General features: G+C 40.5%; 1 protein-coding gene across 2 annotated transcripts in view; it reads left to right on the top strand.

Annotated features, from left to right (window-relative positions):
* Positions 1-17,910, top strand: part of med30 (mediator complex subunit 30) — a 47,615-nt gene that overhangs the window by 9,991 nt on the left and 19,714 nt on the right. The gene's annotated exons all lie outside the window — the stretch shown is intronic.

Below are 17,910 nucleotides of genomic sequence, written 5' to 3'. Positions count from 1 at the left end.
CGTACGGTTAAAATGAAGGAGACTCATCTCATATGAGGTTTACTGTTGATCTTATTGAACCGAGCAGATATTATGTTGTGACTGATTCAAAATGAACTCAATTTGATATGTTGTGCAGCTGATTCTGTTTTAATGCGCACCACTCAAGCATCACCTCCACATTTAATCCAGCACAGTGTGGTATACAGATTTTATTGTAGTAATTATTATTGTTATTATTATTATTATTGGGTTTTTAAAAATTAATTTGAAGTTGTCTAACTTAATTCCTAATTCCTACGTTTTTGAAAAGGCTTTGTAGTCGTGTTGCACCTCGGGTGTCTGAGAGTCGTGTTCGATGTTTGTCTGTCTGCATAAAAGTGTTTAATATTAGTTTGAGTGCAGCACCTGGACTGGCTGACTGATTCTTACCATATTTAATGAAGAGGCGGATGTAATTCCAACCTCAGCCTTCCAAGGAAATACAGGGACTTTTGGGAGTATTTGTGAAACATTGGAGTGCTGATATAGACCTACAGGCATGTGATTCTTATATAATCATCATATTAATAATAAGTTTGTTGTCTTTGTTGCCAGTGGCAGGGAAATTGAATAACACATGATGTCTTCCAGGGGGCATCCCTGAGTTTTGCTGACAATGTAGTTCTGTTTAATTGCATTTTCCATGTAATTTTTGCCAATCTGGGAGTTGATTATAATGTAACTTATTTAAATGAGACCTTGGCTGAGTTGCAACTTCCTGTGAACTCACCTGTATGTTAAAAGACATGCTACTGTGTGCCTTACCCATAGACTGTACCTCAAAGATGGATGTAAACACTGCGACTACACCCACTGGTTACTGGACTATCATTTTAAAACCTCGCTATGCTGATTAATTTAGTTTATTTGAGCCAGAAAGCACAGCAAACTGCACTATTTTTTTTTTGTAAAATCCATTAAAAATGCTCATACATCAAAGGCGGTGAAAACATCCAAATGAGTATATGAAATTAGCAAAGGTGAGATCTGAAAAGCAGCTGTCAGCTACAGCTTCCTGTTTGGCCTTATCAGCCATATGCCATAACTTTAAGCCTTATTCCTCAGATGGATGAGTTATAATAAAAATCTGCCCCCTGTACTGGTTTTATGGAGGAGGAAACTATCCATAGAGGCCAAAATGTTTTGGGCTTTTTTGTGCTAAGCTGTAAATATACTTTTTAATCCTGTGCAGTTTGACATTTTAACATGGGAGTCTATGGGGCATTGACTGCTTTTCAAGGCAGCCTCAAGCAGCTGCACTGGGAGCTGCAGTTTTCTGTGCTTGCTGCTTCTTAAACCCCAGAGTTTGCTACTTGGCTGTGCCTCAGTCACTCTTTGCTGCTCCCCCACAGTGCAAAGCAGTGAGTAACACTAGCTAATGTTAGCTTAGCAATAGAGTTCACTAATGGCTACTTGTTCTCAGTGCATCACTGACTGCAACACAAACTCCAGAGACAATTTAATTTGTATTTTGCTACTGACAGCGTTAGCAAGGAAGCAAAGTAAGGTTGGACACTAGCTGCTATGTTGGGTGGGTAGAAGTTTGTCTGTGTTAGCAGGTATGTTAACATTTGGTAATGTAAGCCAAAAAAAGCCATTTTATGTGATCATCCTAGCCAAACGGTTTGTGACCAAAGTAACATAAACAGGTTGTTCGATCTGTGGAGGGATCTTGGCCTCTGCTCCAGCTTAGGGATTCATTAGCAAAGCTCTGCACATCCAGTCATAGTGGTGATATTTGGATTTGTTGTGTTTTGGTCTCAGTGTTCATCTACGGTCATGAACACTGACATTGCTAAGGTGTTTGCAACATATGAAAAATAATTAAAAATAATGGCGGTAATAAATCAAAAAGCAGCGAAAATGCTTATCAGCTTTTTAGACACCTCTGTAGTATATAAATACATTTTAGATCGCAGTAACAGACTGAGCTGAGCTGACCTTCAACTACAAAGAGCTGTGTGGGGGAAAAAATAGTAGCTGGAGGTGTTTTAAATATTAACAAGAAGAAAGAAGAGATGACTTGATTTTTTTTCCCCATATCTTGTGTAAGGTGTTCACGTTTGGTTTCAATTGTCAGACATCAAACACACCTAAGAGCTTTTTTTAAATTTATTCACTGTCAGATAAGTTTTCGCTCAGCTGTGATAGAGCGGCTATTTTCTAGCGATCTGAAGTGCAGTGCAGCTTTTCTTCGGACTGACATGCCAGCGTCAGTCAGGACTGAAATGTTGAAGGTAGATTAGATCCCAAGTCACGACCTAAACAAACGAGTTGAGTATGAGAAGTCAGTTACATGGAAATGTGGGCCCTTATATGTTAATTAAACAAATTGCACAATAGGAAATGTTGTGGATGAAGCTTTGAGAGGGAAAAGGCTTTTTAGTGTCATCTTATTCTTAAAATAAAGACCCATCCTGATTGATTTAGTAAGGCCTGTGGTTTCTTTGGTAACAGCAATTGCACTGTCAAAAATGCCAAGAAGTATTACACTCATGTCACATTTTGCAGACAAATGTATAGATTGGTTTTGACCTTGTGGATAGATGCACTAAAATTTCTGTGACAGGTTCATAATGGTGTGTTTCAAATACATTTTTTTTCTGAAGCAATAGCAGGAAATGTTGGCTGTATTGGACCCACTTTATCAAAGATTTAAAGTGATGATACTTCATTCAGCGGGGGAAAATAGACCCCATCGCTATGAGTGAAATCTCTGTAGCTACTTCAGAAAATTTAGGCTAGTATAAAAACAGGGTGTGATTTTAGTCTTAAGGATTTGTAGCTCCATATTTTAATTGCACAAGCACAGCGAGATGTCAGAGTGGACTGTGTGGGCGTCTCCAGGTGCACTTGCTATTTTGGTGTATGTAGATCAGCATGTAAAAGAGGAGGATGAAGCTGGAGGCTGTGGTGGTTAATGAACTTCCAGTCAGTCACATCACTGATTTCATTGCGCTAAAGCAGCTGTACCAATCAGACTGCATGACAAGAGCAGATCAACAAGTGACAGCAGGCTTCTAGCAGTCTGAAAACCAGACGCAGATGGTTTGGCTTTTTGTCAGGCATGTTCAATAATGATAGTGATAAATAATACAAAATGTTGGCAAAGCTAAGAGCATTATAGCTTCACTTTTATTTTGTGTTGGGATAAAAGTCGCATATCTACACACAGTCATAATGAACGCGTGTCTTCCAGTTTTGAGTAGGGCTACTTTGCGACATCATGCTGTCATTTGCATACAATTAAAGGTACGGTAAGTACTGTTTTTGAGTTTATTTAAAAGAAAAAGAATGGTGAACTCATAAATGTGCCTTGATTAGTGTGTAATCATGCCTTCCAACAAATTAATGCATTGTCATAAACTTAAAGCGAAAAAATAAAGAGTGAATCCATTAAAAAGTCTTGTGAAGGGGTTGCTGGTTTGTGGAAACCGCTATCTTGCCCCCTGTCGTGTTTTGTGTATGTGGCTAGAAACAGGCCAAATATGTAGTATGCCTTATATAAGTCCCATTTGTGACCTTTAAACTATATATAACCATTTAACATTAGAATAATCTCAATCTCTTCCTCCTCGCCTCAAACGTCATCTCCTGAACTCAAATCAGGATTTATTCCCGATATTGTTACAAATACTTATTGTCAGCTTTTTAGACATGTGACCCTCCCGTCTCAGCTGACAAAGAACTGGCTAAACAACTACAGACAAAAAACAACAAATAACTTCATCCTACTCAGAGTTTTTATTGGTGAAAACTATACGTAGAGACCAAAACACTTTTGGTAACAGGTTCTAAACATGCTTGTTTCCCCTGTAAAGTTGGGCATGTTAACATGGTAGTCTAAGGGGATTGACTCCCTTTTGGAGCTAGCCTCTAGTGGCTGCATGAAGAACTGCAGCTTTTTAACACTTCCAAATAGTTTTCTTTTTCAGCTCCACGGGTCCAGGAAACATCACAAAATTTATACAGAAAGCGAGAGTCCGTCATTGCCAATTGAATCCGGTTTTTAAGACGTCAAACAGAAAGTGAGAGGAGATCTCACCAATTGGTTCATGAATTAATACCCAAATTGGTGTGTGGACAGTGTACCTCTTGCTTGGGTTTTGGTATGATTCTTTTCTTTCAAAGGTGGTAGAGGCTTGTCCGTTTCTTTCAGTGTAAACCTTTGTCAAATTTGCCTCCATGTCTCCTTTTTCAACTCTGACATGTTTTTTTTACTCTCCCATGTCCCCTGGATCGTTTTAGGAAAACGTAACACAATTAATCATTGATTCAGTTAAATAAATAAATAAATAATAATGGATTGGATTTATATAGCGCTTTTCGGGGCCCTCAAAGCGCTTTACAATTCCACTATTCATTCACTCTCACATTCACACACTGGTGGAGGCAGCTACAGTTGTAGCCACAGCTGCCCTGGGGCAGACTGACAGAAGCGCCATCGGCCCCTCTGGGCATCACCAGTAGGCGGTAGGTGTAGTGTCTTGCCCAAGGCCACAACGACCCAGACTGTCCGAGCCGGGGCTCGAACCGGCAACCTTCCGGTTACAAGACGAACTGCCAACTCTTGAGCCACGATCGCCCCGCAGCCACGATTGGAGCGATCGTGGCTGCGGGGCGGGGAGGATAGAATCAGTGCTTACAACCACAGATCAAGTTGCCGTGGCATCTGTGCCATGTTGAACTGCTTTGCGATCTTTGAATCTGGAGCTTCATTTTCAGTTCGAGTTTTGTCTGTAATGTTATGGCAGAAGCCGGTGTTTGGAATCTTTTTTCCTTTTCTTTTTTTAGAGCCTGGAATTTCAGGCACATTTTTTACTAAAATTCCAACAAAGCCTCACTTGAATGGACCTCCCATGTTTTTGCACTTCTTCTCCTTCCATGTGGTCTGTACTTACTACCAAAATACCACCTAGATCCATGAAGTGAAATTCAAGGTTAGGAAATTACCAAACAATTGAATAACTACTTGTGCTGCAAAACAAAACAAAAGGGGTAGGGCGAGAAAAACGTCAGTATTATTAAGGTTGACGAGGGTAAATGGGTTGTTGGTTTGAAAGGAATAGGTGCTTTTACATGGCGTTTGTTTGAACTGGGCGATGCGATATGAAGTAGGTTCTCTAAACACTGACAAACCCTGCTCTGTGATGTTTTGACATTTGTCATAATAGATTATTTTGAGTCCTGGATTAGGTTTAATCTCTCCCTGGGAAGCAGGCCCATCATGACGACAGCAAAGCACTACATGCAAATATCCGCCCTGGGTCGATGAAACCTATACCAGGGAGTTAGAGTACGCAGGCAGCAGCCACACAGAATATCTCCCATATCTCAAGTGAGCATAGTGGTTATTAACAGTGGAGTATGGCATAGATTTAGGTAAAGCACACTGTGCGTTATTTAGGATGACTTTTTATTTCCCCTCGTCAGTAGGGGATTTGCTTTGTTTATATATACAGAGAGTGTGTGTGTGTGTACTGAGTGAGACAAAGAGCTCTTAGTTCTTTCTTCAGTGAGAAGAGATCGAGTTTGCTTTACTCGTGTTTCCAGTGTGTGTGTGTGTGTGCTGTCTTGACGCCCTGCTCTTCTCTGTTTCTTCTCTTTGTACGTGCATTGTACTGGCTCTGTACAGATTGAACATGCCACTCTGTCTGTGTTTGCTGCAATGATAATAGTCCAAGGTCAGAAGTGTCAGCAGAAGAGATGAGCAGAGCTCCCCTGGCTGCTTTTTAAATGTTAACACTACAGTGAAACATTGCAGCGAGCCTTCTACTCGACTGCACTCAGTCTCTTCACCTTTGCACACAACGCTGCCACACCCACAAAAAGAACATTAGAAGCCTGCCGGAGCAAGTGCTTAATCCAATCCTTACAATTCTGGAGTAATGCAAAAAAGGAAGGGGAAAAAAGTATCAGATCTGTGTGTTTCTCTCACATTAAACACAAGAGCTGAAAGTGAATAAAGTTTAGACACCTTTGTATCGAAGTGATAGCCTTATTTGTGACGTGACCTTCCTCTTATGCAAAGCATTAGCATGCAAATTGATTTCTGTCAAGTGATCCGAGTATATACAGATTGGGAAGACAAGCTGTCCTAATGCGCTCTGGGAAAGCTTTTTTCACATTCTGCAATCCTCAACACTAGCAAGACGTTATTATGGAATATAAATTAAAAACGCTCTTTACACTGTACAAAAGATATGTTATTTCATACTTATTTTTTTAGTTTAGGGCTTGTTGTTGACTTAATAAGCGGGCTTATTTAAAGCATAATTGAGATTTTAATTCATCGTTCCTTTGCAGGCGCCTCCTGTTGTTTTCATGTGGACAAGTAAAACTTTTGTTTACATAAAGCGCTTCTTACCAAACTCTTATGAGTAACCTTCAATCATAACAAACTTGCTGTGTGTGTGTGTGTTTGCTTTGTGAAATATTTGAAAACCTGATTTCCATAGAAGCTTGAAACCTGTATTGTTTACAAGTCTAATAGTCTTCCCTTTTCTTGCATGTGTTGGTGCATTGCTGCATATCTCTGAGCTTTACCGTCCCCTGTGGATCAACTAAAAATGCGAAACCACTGGCAAGAATGTATATCACGTCATCAGCAAGCAAAGTAGACACCCACATGGCATTACTAGTTGTTAGAAATAATACCTTTTATGCTTTGACTTTCCTACTTCAGAAGCTGAAAAACACCCAACAACTGAATATATTTAAATAATGAGTTATAAACCATAGACCATGTGTGCTTTGGATGCTCTGTGGCATGCAGGGTTTATGTCAGTGTATTACAAGCTGTCCAATACAGCTCCACCCTTCTGTCAGCGGACAAAGGACAAAAGCAACAGGTCTTATAGAGCAACAAATCCAAATTTCAAGTGTTTGGTTCAAATTGTCAAGATATTCCAAAATGGTCAGGAGAGAGGTTTAACAGTGGGTGTCTACAGCCATCTGTCAAACATGGTGGAGGCTCTGTCGTGGTTTGGGGGATCTTGACAGCATTGATGGAATTATGAACACAGACAGCAACAGCTTCGTTTTTCCCAGATACATTGCTAATACAGTAAAAGCATAGCTGGATAAAAACACAGACACCACCAGTCGTGGATTGACCTCCCTGGAGCTTGAATCTCAACATTAATGAAGCAGTGTGAGATCATCTTGACAGAACAGAATAAAAGGCAGCAAACATCCAAATAGGAGCTTTGGGTGTCCTTCAAGAAACCTGGAGCACTATTCCTAAAGAATACTTAAAAAAATTACAAGAAATCTTGCCTATGAGATTCTTAGGGAAGAATAAGGGTAGTCATACCAAATATTGACTTTAAAGCTTGTGAGGGTTCTGTAGACTCTGTTTTTTTGCCTTTTCTGCTTTATTTTCATGTAAATTTGTACATATTTTTGAACATTTCCACTCCTGCTTCCCATTTCCTATCAAAATATAAAGAAATGAGAGGTGGCTCGAGGCTTTTGCACAGTACAGTACTTGTGTTTGCTCTCATGTTATTTTTTTTCTGTCTGTACTGAGATGTATAACAGTTGTTTGCTTGTGATCCTTTCTGTTTTTTATTGTAATTTTTTTAGTTCTATTATTGAAGAAGTTTTCTACCACGATGAAGTTTTTTAAACTTGAACTTTTCAGACATTTCCAATCTGGCTCTTGGATTTCTGGTGTATGCCTCATGTGTTTGGAAAAAATCGTGTTTAGCTGTGATTCTGCCCAGGGTGCCCAGCTGTGCGTTAAGGCAGCAGTAAGGACACCAAGCTTTGGGGAGTTAGAGCAGTTAGCCTGATCAGCAGAGTAGAGATGCAGCAGGACAGGGGGAAGCAGATGTTTGCAGCCTGGCTACATCTGCTGCACTCACTCCAGCCAGATAGGATAGTTCTGGATGAGAGGGGGAGGAGGAGGGTGCGATATCAGCAAGCAGAGAGAGATAAAAGAAAAACAGAGAGAGAGAAGAGATGGGAGAGAGAGGGCTAAATGGCAGGCAGCGAGATATTATGAAAAGGATGAAGAAGTGAAAGATGAAAGATTTGTGATAAAGAAATAAAAGAAAAGTCTGGGAGCAAAGCTTTCTCTGGAGGAAAAGAAGAGAATGAAATGGACCGCTCAGGTGGGAAAGGTGTTTGAAGATGGATCACCAGACAGATAGCCATTTTGTCATGTTGAGGATAGATGTGTGAAGCAGAGGGAGACAGAGGAAGACAACCGAGAGGGGGGAGGGACACAAAACAAAGCAAACATGTAGCAAAGTGCAAGAAATAAAAGCATTCCTGCGTTGCATTTGTGATGGATCAAATGGTATACAACAGTAGCAACGAATCAGGGACTCCTTGATGTACAGAAAGGTAGAAACAGGTAAAAGATGGATAAAAGGATGGATTGATAGATGTGTAGACAGCTGTGAATTGTCAGAGCTAAGCCGCTCCCATTCAGATAGTGTCTTCAAAAGGAATAACAGAAAACTGATGAAACTAAGCTGCAGCGTTGAAAAAAGGAGGCCTTCTTGTAGCAGGATGCCGACACAGGGGGAAGATTGATGCATAAGTGAAAAGATAAGTCCAAGCTTGCTGCAGACTCTCTGACTGATATGTCACAGTGGTTTAGCTTCATAGTCCCCCACAGAAATGCCAAAAGAAGATTTTTTTTTTTCTTTGTAGAAAAGATGGCATCTATCAAACTTTAAATTCCCTCACTGCTGTAAATAATGAACAATGGCGTAATGTATTGTCATGGGATGATAGGATGGCGGCCTAACAGAGTTCTGAATCCATGGATGGGTTTTTTTGCATGCTCTGCTCTCAGTGAGCTAATCTCAGAGCAGAAACTATAATGGTTACCGCTCAACAAAAGGGAGTGATCTGAGGGAGGCCGTTGAAGTGCGTTTTGTTTTATACAAAAGGAAAGAATGGAAAGTAAGGACACACAGTCATGGTTAAAAGAAAGTAAAATCTGAGGTGTTGCATAAGTTCCTGAAATTAGGTAAATACAACCTGAGATGAGCCATTCTAGTATTACTCCACATCATCATTCATTAAACAAAAAGAACCACGTTTAGCAGCAATGACTTGAAAAAAATCATTTTCTAGATAATTTTCTCAGTGGGTTCGCTCTCTTTCCCATCGTTGCACTAATTCATTGAAGTTTTTGAGAATTTGCACATATGCACAGCTCCTTTGAGGTCCAGCCACAGCATTTCAGTTGTTGCTGTTTTGCTTGGGATCACTGTTCTGTTTCGTGACCCTATTTCAGCCAGACTTTAGCTGACGAACAGATGACCTCAGATTTGATTCTAGAATACTTTGTTATTCAGAGGGGTTAATAGTGGACTCAATGATTGCAAGATGTCCAAGTCCTATGGCTGCAAAACAAGCTCAAATCATCACCGCTCCACCACCATGCTCGACAGTTGGTATGAGGAGTATATGCTGTGCATTACATAGCTTTGCTCTCGTCTGTGCAAGGGGCATTATTCCATAGGTCTTGTGGTTTGTTCAGATGCAGTTTTGCAAGAGGCTTCCTCCAAACAAGCAAGCAAGTTTTCAGTCTTTTTTAAAAAAAAATTGTTCTTGCATGAATTTTAACATCTTACATGCTAAATGAGGGCTGTAGCCTGAGATGTCTGACCTTGGCATGAATTTGCTGGAATGTTCTGGAAGACTAGCAACTCTTGCAAATCTTGTCCCTAAATGTGTTTGGCCAAATAACCCTTATCAGATTGATAGGCAGCAGCAATTACTTTTTAAGATCATTGCTGATGTCTTTCCTCCTATTAACACACACCTGAATGCACCAGACCAACAAACTGACAAAACGTGAACTTTTATAGAGGTGCTCATTCTGGCTGATGATCAATTAATCAAATGTGTTTGAACAGCAGCGGCTGGCAACTACTTTCCATCTAAATTGAGCAATAAAAGTGTACTTAATTTTTCACACACTCCTTCTGCATTTTGGGGTTAGTTTTTGTTAAATAAATGATGACACGGTATAATATGTTATGTGCTGTTGCTCACTGAAAGTTGTGTTTACCTCATTTTAATGAAAAGAAATGTAAAACCTTAGAATTTCAAGAGTGTTTACTTTCTTGTTGCCTTTTTAGCCATATAGTTGACTATCCAGATGTTTGTTCACTAGGTAGATATTCAGTTTTTTAATTTGGAGTTTGGATTTTTTGCTAAAATTCGTTTGTGTTTTTTCTTTAATATGTAAGTTTATTTTTCCAGCCAACGTCCCTCTCCCTCACAGCAGCGATCATCACGCTTCATTTCACCAAAATTGCTAAGGTAGTAATTTTGTTACTAAATTTAGCCATTTTCCAAGCCCTCTTGGCAGGTTCGGGTTGAGATTACTTTGTTTGTACCCGTAGGTAGATCTGGTCTGCAGTCGATGAGTCACCCATCCTCTCATGCACATTTCCAAAACACACACAAATAACAGACAACAACATAATGAAGAGATAAATCATGCGTCATGTTCATCTGGGTGATTGCTGCTAGAACAAGCTGTTTTTACACAGTGTTGCTGCGCTTTCAAGGGACACGAGCCTTCGTCCATAAGGAAGACACTGAAACTCGCTGTGGAAAGGGTGCCAACGAATTGGTGCAAGTGTGATTTAGGAACACTGGGTTCAGCTCTGGCTCCCCAACTATGTAAGAATCTGACTTTTTGTTCTTTACAGAAACCATAAATATTCAAACAATGACATTAAGGATTGGGATAAAGCAGACTCAATCAAACATGATATAATAAAATCATCATGATTTTGTTAATGTGAAAATAAGAAAGCTTCATCATACAGAAGAGTCATTCAGTTTTAATTAGTAATTGTTCCAAGATGTTTTTATGACTGAGCATGTCACACCTTCTTGAATGTGACCCTTTGTGTATGAGTGCATGTGATCATATCGTTTGTCTTAAATCCCTTTCATTGAAGATGGGGTTCATCGCTCTATATCATAGGTGTCAAACTCTGGCCCGCGGGCCAAATTTGGCCCGCAGCCTAATTACATTTGGCCCGCAAAGCCATACCAAATTATTATTAGAGCTGGCCTACTGGTATTATACAGCTAATATATATATTGTTTAGTATTAAGCTTTGCTTGTTCCATATTCAGTTTTTCAGCAAAACTTGTTTGAGTCCATAAGAAGAGATTCATTCTTAAATCTGGAGGAAGATTTTTTTCTAATAAATATTAATGTTAGCCCGCGACCTTGTTCCAGTTTTGAATTTTGGCCCACTGTGAATTTGAGTTTGACACCCCTGCTCTATATAATAAAATCATCAAGGACTGGTCTCATTGTCATAGAGCTGAGTAATAATAATAATAATAATAATAATAATAATAATAATAACAGGCCATTTGGAAATCCTTCAGAGTTTTGGGATGGCTTTAATTAGGAACAGTGACAAAAACTGCATATTTCCGTACATTAAGTACATGCTGTGGCTGTAACCACAGAGTTTTTTCAGTTAAAAAAAAAAAAGTTATACCAAAAATCCTACTGTTTCATCCTGACACCAGCAGTTTCTCTTTCACCAGCATTCAGTGGATAAACAAAATAACTGAAATCACAGCATTGGCATCATCTGTCATTTGTGCATGGAGATTCTGTTGCAGTTAAAAAACTTGACATGAGTAGCTATTGACCCCCCCCCCCCCCCCCCGCCACTACTACCACCACCACTACAACCACCACCCCCTGCTAAACAAGCAAGACTTTGATTATTCACTGCTGAATATTAGTATAGCCCCCCCCCCCCCCCCCCCACCACCACCACCACCACACCCCCAAAATAAATAAAATAAAAAATGGGACAACCCTAAATCATACCAAACTAATCCTTGTCAGCTCAGAAATGGAAATCCAGATAAAACATATTGGCATATCTACTGTGGTGTAAGCCACATGAGGGATGTGGTGAAGCCTGACATTGGTTATTTTAGGTTATTGGATCTGAAATTGGTTAGAGGTGTCATTTTTAGTAAACCAATCAAGTGAAGCTGAGAGACATATTAGTTTATGCAAACATGTCTTTTAGGATTAACATCCCCTTAATAGAACAACCCACCAGGACAGTGTTAAAACTGGTGATATGCAGAGGTTCCATCATCATTGAGATATGATAGCTGTTGGGCGTTGGTGCATTGTGTAATCTCAGTCTCTCACTGAACGTGCTTCTGTGCCTGGCCAGCACGCCATGGAGTGGGTGGGTGGTATTGTCCAGCATTGTCCTTATCTTGGACAACATCCGCCTCTCCGACACCATCTTAAGGGAGTCCAGCTCCGTCCCCACAACATTACTAGCCTTGTGGATAAGTTTATTGAGTCTGTTAGCAACCTGCTGCTCCAGCATGCAACATCATAGAGGATGGCACTGGCCACAAAAGACTCATAGAAAATCCCGAGCATTGTCTGAAAGATGTTAAAAGACCTCCGCCGCCTCAGAAAATAGAGACGACTCTTGGCCCTTCGTGTAGAGTGCAGCAGTGTTTTTTTTAACCGAGTTCAGTTTTTTATCTATGTGTACTCGGATATATTTATAGTCCTCCACAATGTCCACACAGACTCTCTGGATTGAACCAGAGGTCACAGGTTTTCTGTTTCCCCTAAAGTCCTCATTCAATTCTTTGTAGCATGCAACATTATAAGCGCTTTGTTTCCATTGTGATTGATTTCTATTTTGTTTTTAAAATTTTATTTCTGTCTCTCTAGACCTTTATTTGACAGAACTGTGTAGAGCACAAAGGGTGGATGAGGGTGAATGCAGCTATGGTGGTTTTAAAATCTGGGCTTCATGGGGTATATACTGTACTGCCTGGGAGCTACTTGGCTGCCCCATCATCCGTCCCTTTTCTTAACCACTTCTCCAGCTTAGGGTCACGGGAACCTGAGCTGTCTGAGGGTGTGAGGCAGGTTACACCTGGGATATGTTGCCAGTTCGTCACAGGTGAACTGATGTGAAAAGGCAAATAAAAATAGGTAGAAACCATAGCCTATGGTAAATGGTAAATTTTTGCCTTTACCATCTTAGCTTTTTGAAAACGCACATCACAAGAGAGGCGTGGGTGTGACTGAAACTAAGCGAGACTGCTGGGACCCTCCTTATGGACATCAGAGGTGACCCTAATGTACAAAACGACCATCATTTTACATTAAATAAAGATTGAGATCATTAACTCATCAGCTCCTGGTTATTTAGAGGAGGTGCCCCCTGTTGGCCATTAGATAGAATGCAAGTTTAATGTACTTGTGCATTAGCTTCACATTTAAGACACAGAAATCATATCCATTATTCATATACAATATGTGATTGAAACACACATATTAACAATACCTGTAGATGCCTTTAAAAGAACTGCATTTTGAGTTAGTAATCTTGACCCTTGTGGGTTAGCTGTCACTTTCCATTTGGCCTCAGACTTCTATCCTACCCTCTGTTCAGCTGGGCCTAAAGCCCACCCTTAAAGCTTGTGGCGTGAACAGGTAGTAAACATAAAGATCAGAGTAGGATGCAGTGGAAGCAGAAGGGGGATGGGCAGAGGAGAAGCAGATAAATGACTCCTTCATGGTAATGTCTGGCTGCTTTATGGGGCGTCCTGGCTGTGAGTGATAGCCTTGCTCTCGTTATCTGTCGATTGGGGTAATTGCTGTTTGTCGGAGTCTGGCTGACGGATGGTGATGCAATCTGCCCAGAGCTGGAATGGGTGGAGGGGGGAGGTTACGCTCTCATCACTCTCCACAAGTGTTTTTATTAGGAAGCACATTGTGTGACACTATGTGTTTTAACTTAAGTGTCTTTGAGTGTGTACATTCCCTTCTATACATGTGTGCGAATATGAATTTGTGCCTTTTTGCCTTATGTTGAAGTATACAACCTATTTATTATCTTTTAATGCTCACTCCCATGCATGCAAGTGTAAGTGAGCTGCAGTCTTTGCATATGTTTGTGAGAAGAAGCAAAGTTTATCTGAGCGTGTGCAGAAGTCAACAGTGTTTGCATAAATGTTTTAGATGCAATCGTCATAATTCATTGAAGCCTAATGGGTTGCGATTGCTCAATCTCTGTGCTGCAGACCCCTGGTAGCAAGGAATGTGATTGTGCATATCAATTCAGGGTCCCCAGTCAGCCACATGTTTCTGCTCCAGTAAAAAAATAAAAAATAAAAACAGGACTGAATTATCTCGTCCCCAAGTGACCATAAATTGCAGCCATTCATTACTGGTCACACGCCAATTAATGGAGGAAAACTAGGAATATGAGAAATAAAGTAGCCAGCAGATCATTTCTCAGAGTGCTGATTCAAATACAGCTTTGTGATTTGAGTAGCTTTCACTTTTGCCAGCTTTCTGTAGCGAGGGGTGTCCAAGTCTGAGGGAATCAGCCTCCTTTCTGCCCGCCTGACTGACTGATTGGCTAACCGATTGACGGACCGGCCGGCTGTCTGGCTGAGTGACGGTGCATTTTGCAGAATGGAGTAAGAATGATTCATTGCGGCTCTCTGGACTACTTGATAATCATTCCATCTGGGGCATGGGACAGGCTCTCTTGTCGTTGGCACATCACTCATCCTTACTTCTCTTCATACAACCCTTCCTTGTGCCATCTCTCCATCCTTCTATCCATCCCAAGGGCCTTGGAGATGACCCTCCACCTTAGAGAGGGACTGTAATGCCAGACCCTTGTGACATGGCAGAACCCAATGCTTTCTCTACTCCATCCCCCCACCCCCTGCCCCCCGCCCCACTCCACTGCTGCAGCCTGCCACTGCCACTCGCCTTGCGTTTGATTTAATACCAGCCTAAGTGTGAATAAATTCCTGTCACAGCCCATTAAGGAGGCCTTGGAGAGATCTGGCCTGTTATTAATTCTCCACAGCTCCTCTCTTCCTCTCCCCTCTTTTAGTTACTATCTCTCCCACTCTGCTGCTGCTGCCTCCCATGCCCCCTCACCCTCTTCCTCCTCCTCCTTCGCTCCCTCCCTCATTGCACACTGTTTTGCTTTTTTAATACCCCGTTAATTACCGTGTCTGTCCTCTTTATTCAAATAAGAAAAGGAGAAATTAAAAGCAAAGGGATGTTTGTAATTTCAAATAGAACAGGCATCCACTGTCTGGCTTTGCTCTTCTCTCCTCTCTGGACCTGTCTGAGCTTGCTGCCGGCTCGGTGTATATAATGAATTCTAGTGTTACTGGTGCTTAGTTTTATCTAAGAGCAGGCGCGTATTCTGCCGAGGCCTGATGATAAACAAACGCAACCACCTCACTGTAATAAGACCAGGAGAGAGGGATACTGCTTGGCTGGCAGATGTTCTCGCTGTGTTTTTCTTTTTTAATTTCTTTTGCTTTGCTCCGATTCCCCGTCTCTGTCCTTTTTTTGTCTACCTTTCCACTCACGCAGACATTACTCCCCCTGCTGTGCTCCACTTTCTCCCCCTCCTTTTCATACCTATTTCTCTCTCTCTTTTCTATCCCTCTATCCCTGTGTCCCTCTATTCCCATGCTCTCCAGCTATGTTCAGGCTCCAGAATTAGTACGCTGTGCACAGTGGGTGTCCGTACCTCTGTCTTATTAGCAGCCTCATATGTGGCCCATTACTAGCTCTTTGTATGCCGAGGGCTTTTTAATTGTTTTGCTGGGGTCAGAGGGGCATTGTAGCCGCAAAGCTCTTGCAGGGGTGGTATCAGAGCGTTTATTTGGGGAGGGTATTTTGCAGCATTTTGTTGCGTTTCGTTTCAAATGTAACCCCAATTATTTCTGTTTTGTGTTGCACTGTTTAAGGGCTATGTAAGCAATTAGAGAAGCAGAGTTTTGCTGCTATTGTTTTGTTGCTGTTTACTCAGACGAGCAGCCATGAGAGTTGGAAAACCTTGTTCAGCTTGTATTGTGCACATAATTTGCACAGGTTACTTGTTTAACTAAAAAAACCACATTAAGCCTTTTATATTTTTTTGTATGCTTTTGAAGCTAATTTTAGCATAAACTGGAAAATGTAGGATGCGCGTCAGAGGTTAATTTGTGTGAAAGAGGTTTCAGTAAAGATGAAGCTGGTCAGTAAAGAGAGATGTCTTTAATTTAGTAAGAAGGAGACTAGTGCTGGGGCACTTTCAGGTCACCAGGGTTTCACTAAGAGTCTGAGTAAAAGTTTCAACTTATTTATAATGTAAGAAAAACAAATCCATCCTTTTAATGTAGATTTCTGTAGAATTGTTGATTGTTGCAGACAGCATTTATGTAAAAAAAAATGCATGTCTCTTAAAAGACTGAGGGTTTTTTTGTCAAGGAAGTTATTTGTATGGTGGTGTGCTCCTAGGTTTTCTCAGTGTAGATTATAAATAATAGCAAGGTACAAGAGAAGGTTGAGGATATACAGATGTTTGAGGACAGAGGTTAGGATCCTGATGGCCAGAGGAAAGAAACTTTTTCTTAGCTTCTCGTTTGCATCAAAAATAATAGCAAAAAACAGGACAGCACAAGTTTAAAATAGATTCTTTAATAAAGATTACATCCAGTTTATGCCATATATGCTTTCAATCAATGTTCCAAGTACATGTGGGAGGAGGTCAAGTTATTCTAGCAAGCTTCTAGGCTCCATAATATATCAGAATCCAGCCTACAGTGCATCATGTCTATCTTCTCTATTCATCATATTTCATATTAGTGGAGACTGCATGAAACATAATGGCTGAAACGTGGTGTTTATTAATGAGGTGGTAGGAGTAGTAGATGTGGTGTAGTAAATGTAGATGTGTTGGGATTGTAGATTGTTGTTGTTGAATCAAGCGCTTCCCTTCTTTTCTCTTTGTACCAAAGTCTGGAGGAGGCTTTTGTATCAGTCACATCCTGGGATGCACCTCCTCCTCCTCCGGTGCAGCGTTAGGCCAAGTTCCAAGCTTACAATAATGTGTAGTCCAGCTGAATGCATCATGCATAGTTTAAAGTTTTATGTAGAAAAACTTAAAACTAAGGTGTATGGTAGATGTGCTTGAGTTTTAACAAATTTGTTCTGTAAACTTATGACTTACTAATCAAATAAAAACACACAGCCACATCTCTGTGACTCTCCCATTCTCCACTTTTCGACTTTCTGTTCTCTTCCACTGAAGAAACATGCGTTGTTGTTTACTATTTGTGTTTGATCTGTGCATCTTTGTTCTCCATTCATTTGTCTCTTTGCTTTTGGTTGCCGTTTTCTTACATCTTGCATTGGGCTGTGAAATTTTATTCACAAGTGCAACTTTGGACGTGTCCTAGTGGCCAAAATCGACAAAGTTATTTAAAGTAAAGGTAAATGATCGATCGGTTTAACTCTGCATCTTGCTCTGTGGCAGGGGCTTGTAACCTTTACTATCAAAAGAGCCATTTAGTATAAAGTATAAATTAGCCCATCAACATAATTATTAGGGGCAAATACTTTAACTACTCGTGACTACGCAGCAGTGGGTTGTTTGTGATAATTTAGTAGTTTTAAGTGGATTTTGACTACAATAATACAGGTTTTTAAAATTATTTTTATTGCTGCCAAACTGAGAAGTGCAGGTAAATAAATATCTATTAGCGTTTTTTAACAGGCAGTTTGAGAATGGGAGGAGATGCGAATCTCTTTATGGTTGGATCAGGAAGGGCATCCAGCATTAAACTGGGCCAAATCGACCATGCAGAGCTACCCATCGTGGTGACTCCATCCATAGAATGTAGCGGTTAATGTAGCTTTAGGAATACTTTGAGAGATAATTCCTGTAAGGCTATTCCTGTAATCTCTGTTTGTGCAAATTAATCAGATTAAAACTAGATAACTTTGATAATAATTAAATTAAAACCGATTAAAAGCTTTTAAAGTAGTAAAACCAAAAATTGTCTAGCCACAAATCAAGCGAATAAAGG

This window comes from Copadichromis virginalis, linkage group LG22, assembly GCF_057382275.1.
Source record: "Copadichromis virginalis isolate Kocher_CV1m ecotype Utaka linkage group LG22, C_Virginalis_male_GT1.1, whole genome shotgun sequence".
In the NCBI taxonomy this organism is placed as follows: Eukaryota; Metazoa; Chordata; class Actinopteri; order Cichliformes; family Cichlidae; genus Copadichromis; species Copadichromis virginalis.
The sequence above is the reverse complement of the archived record's forward strand: the minus strand, read 5'-3'. Positions and strand labels throughout refer to the sequence as shown.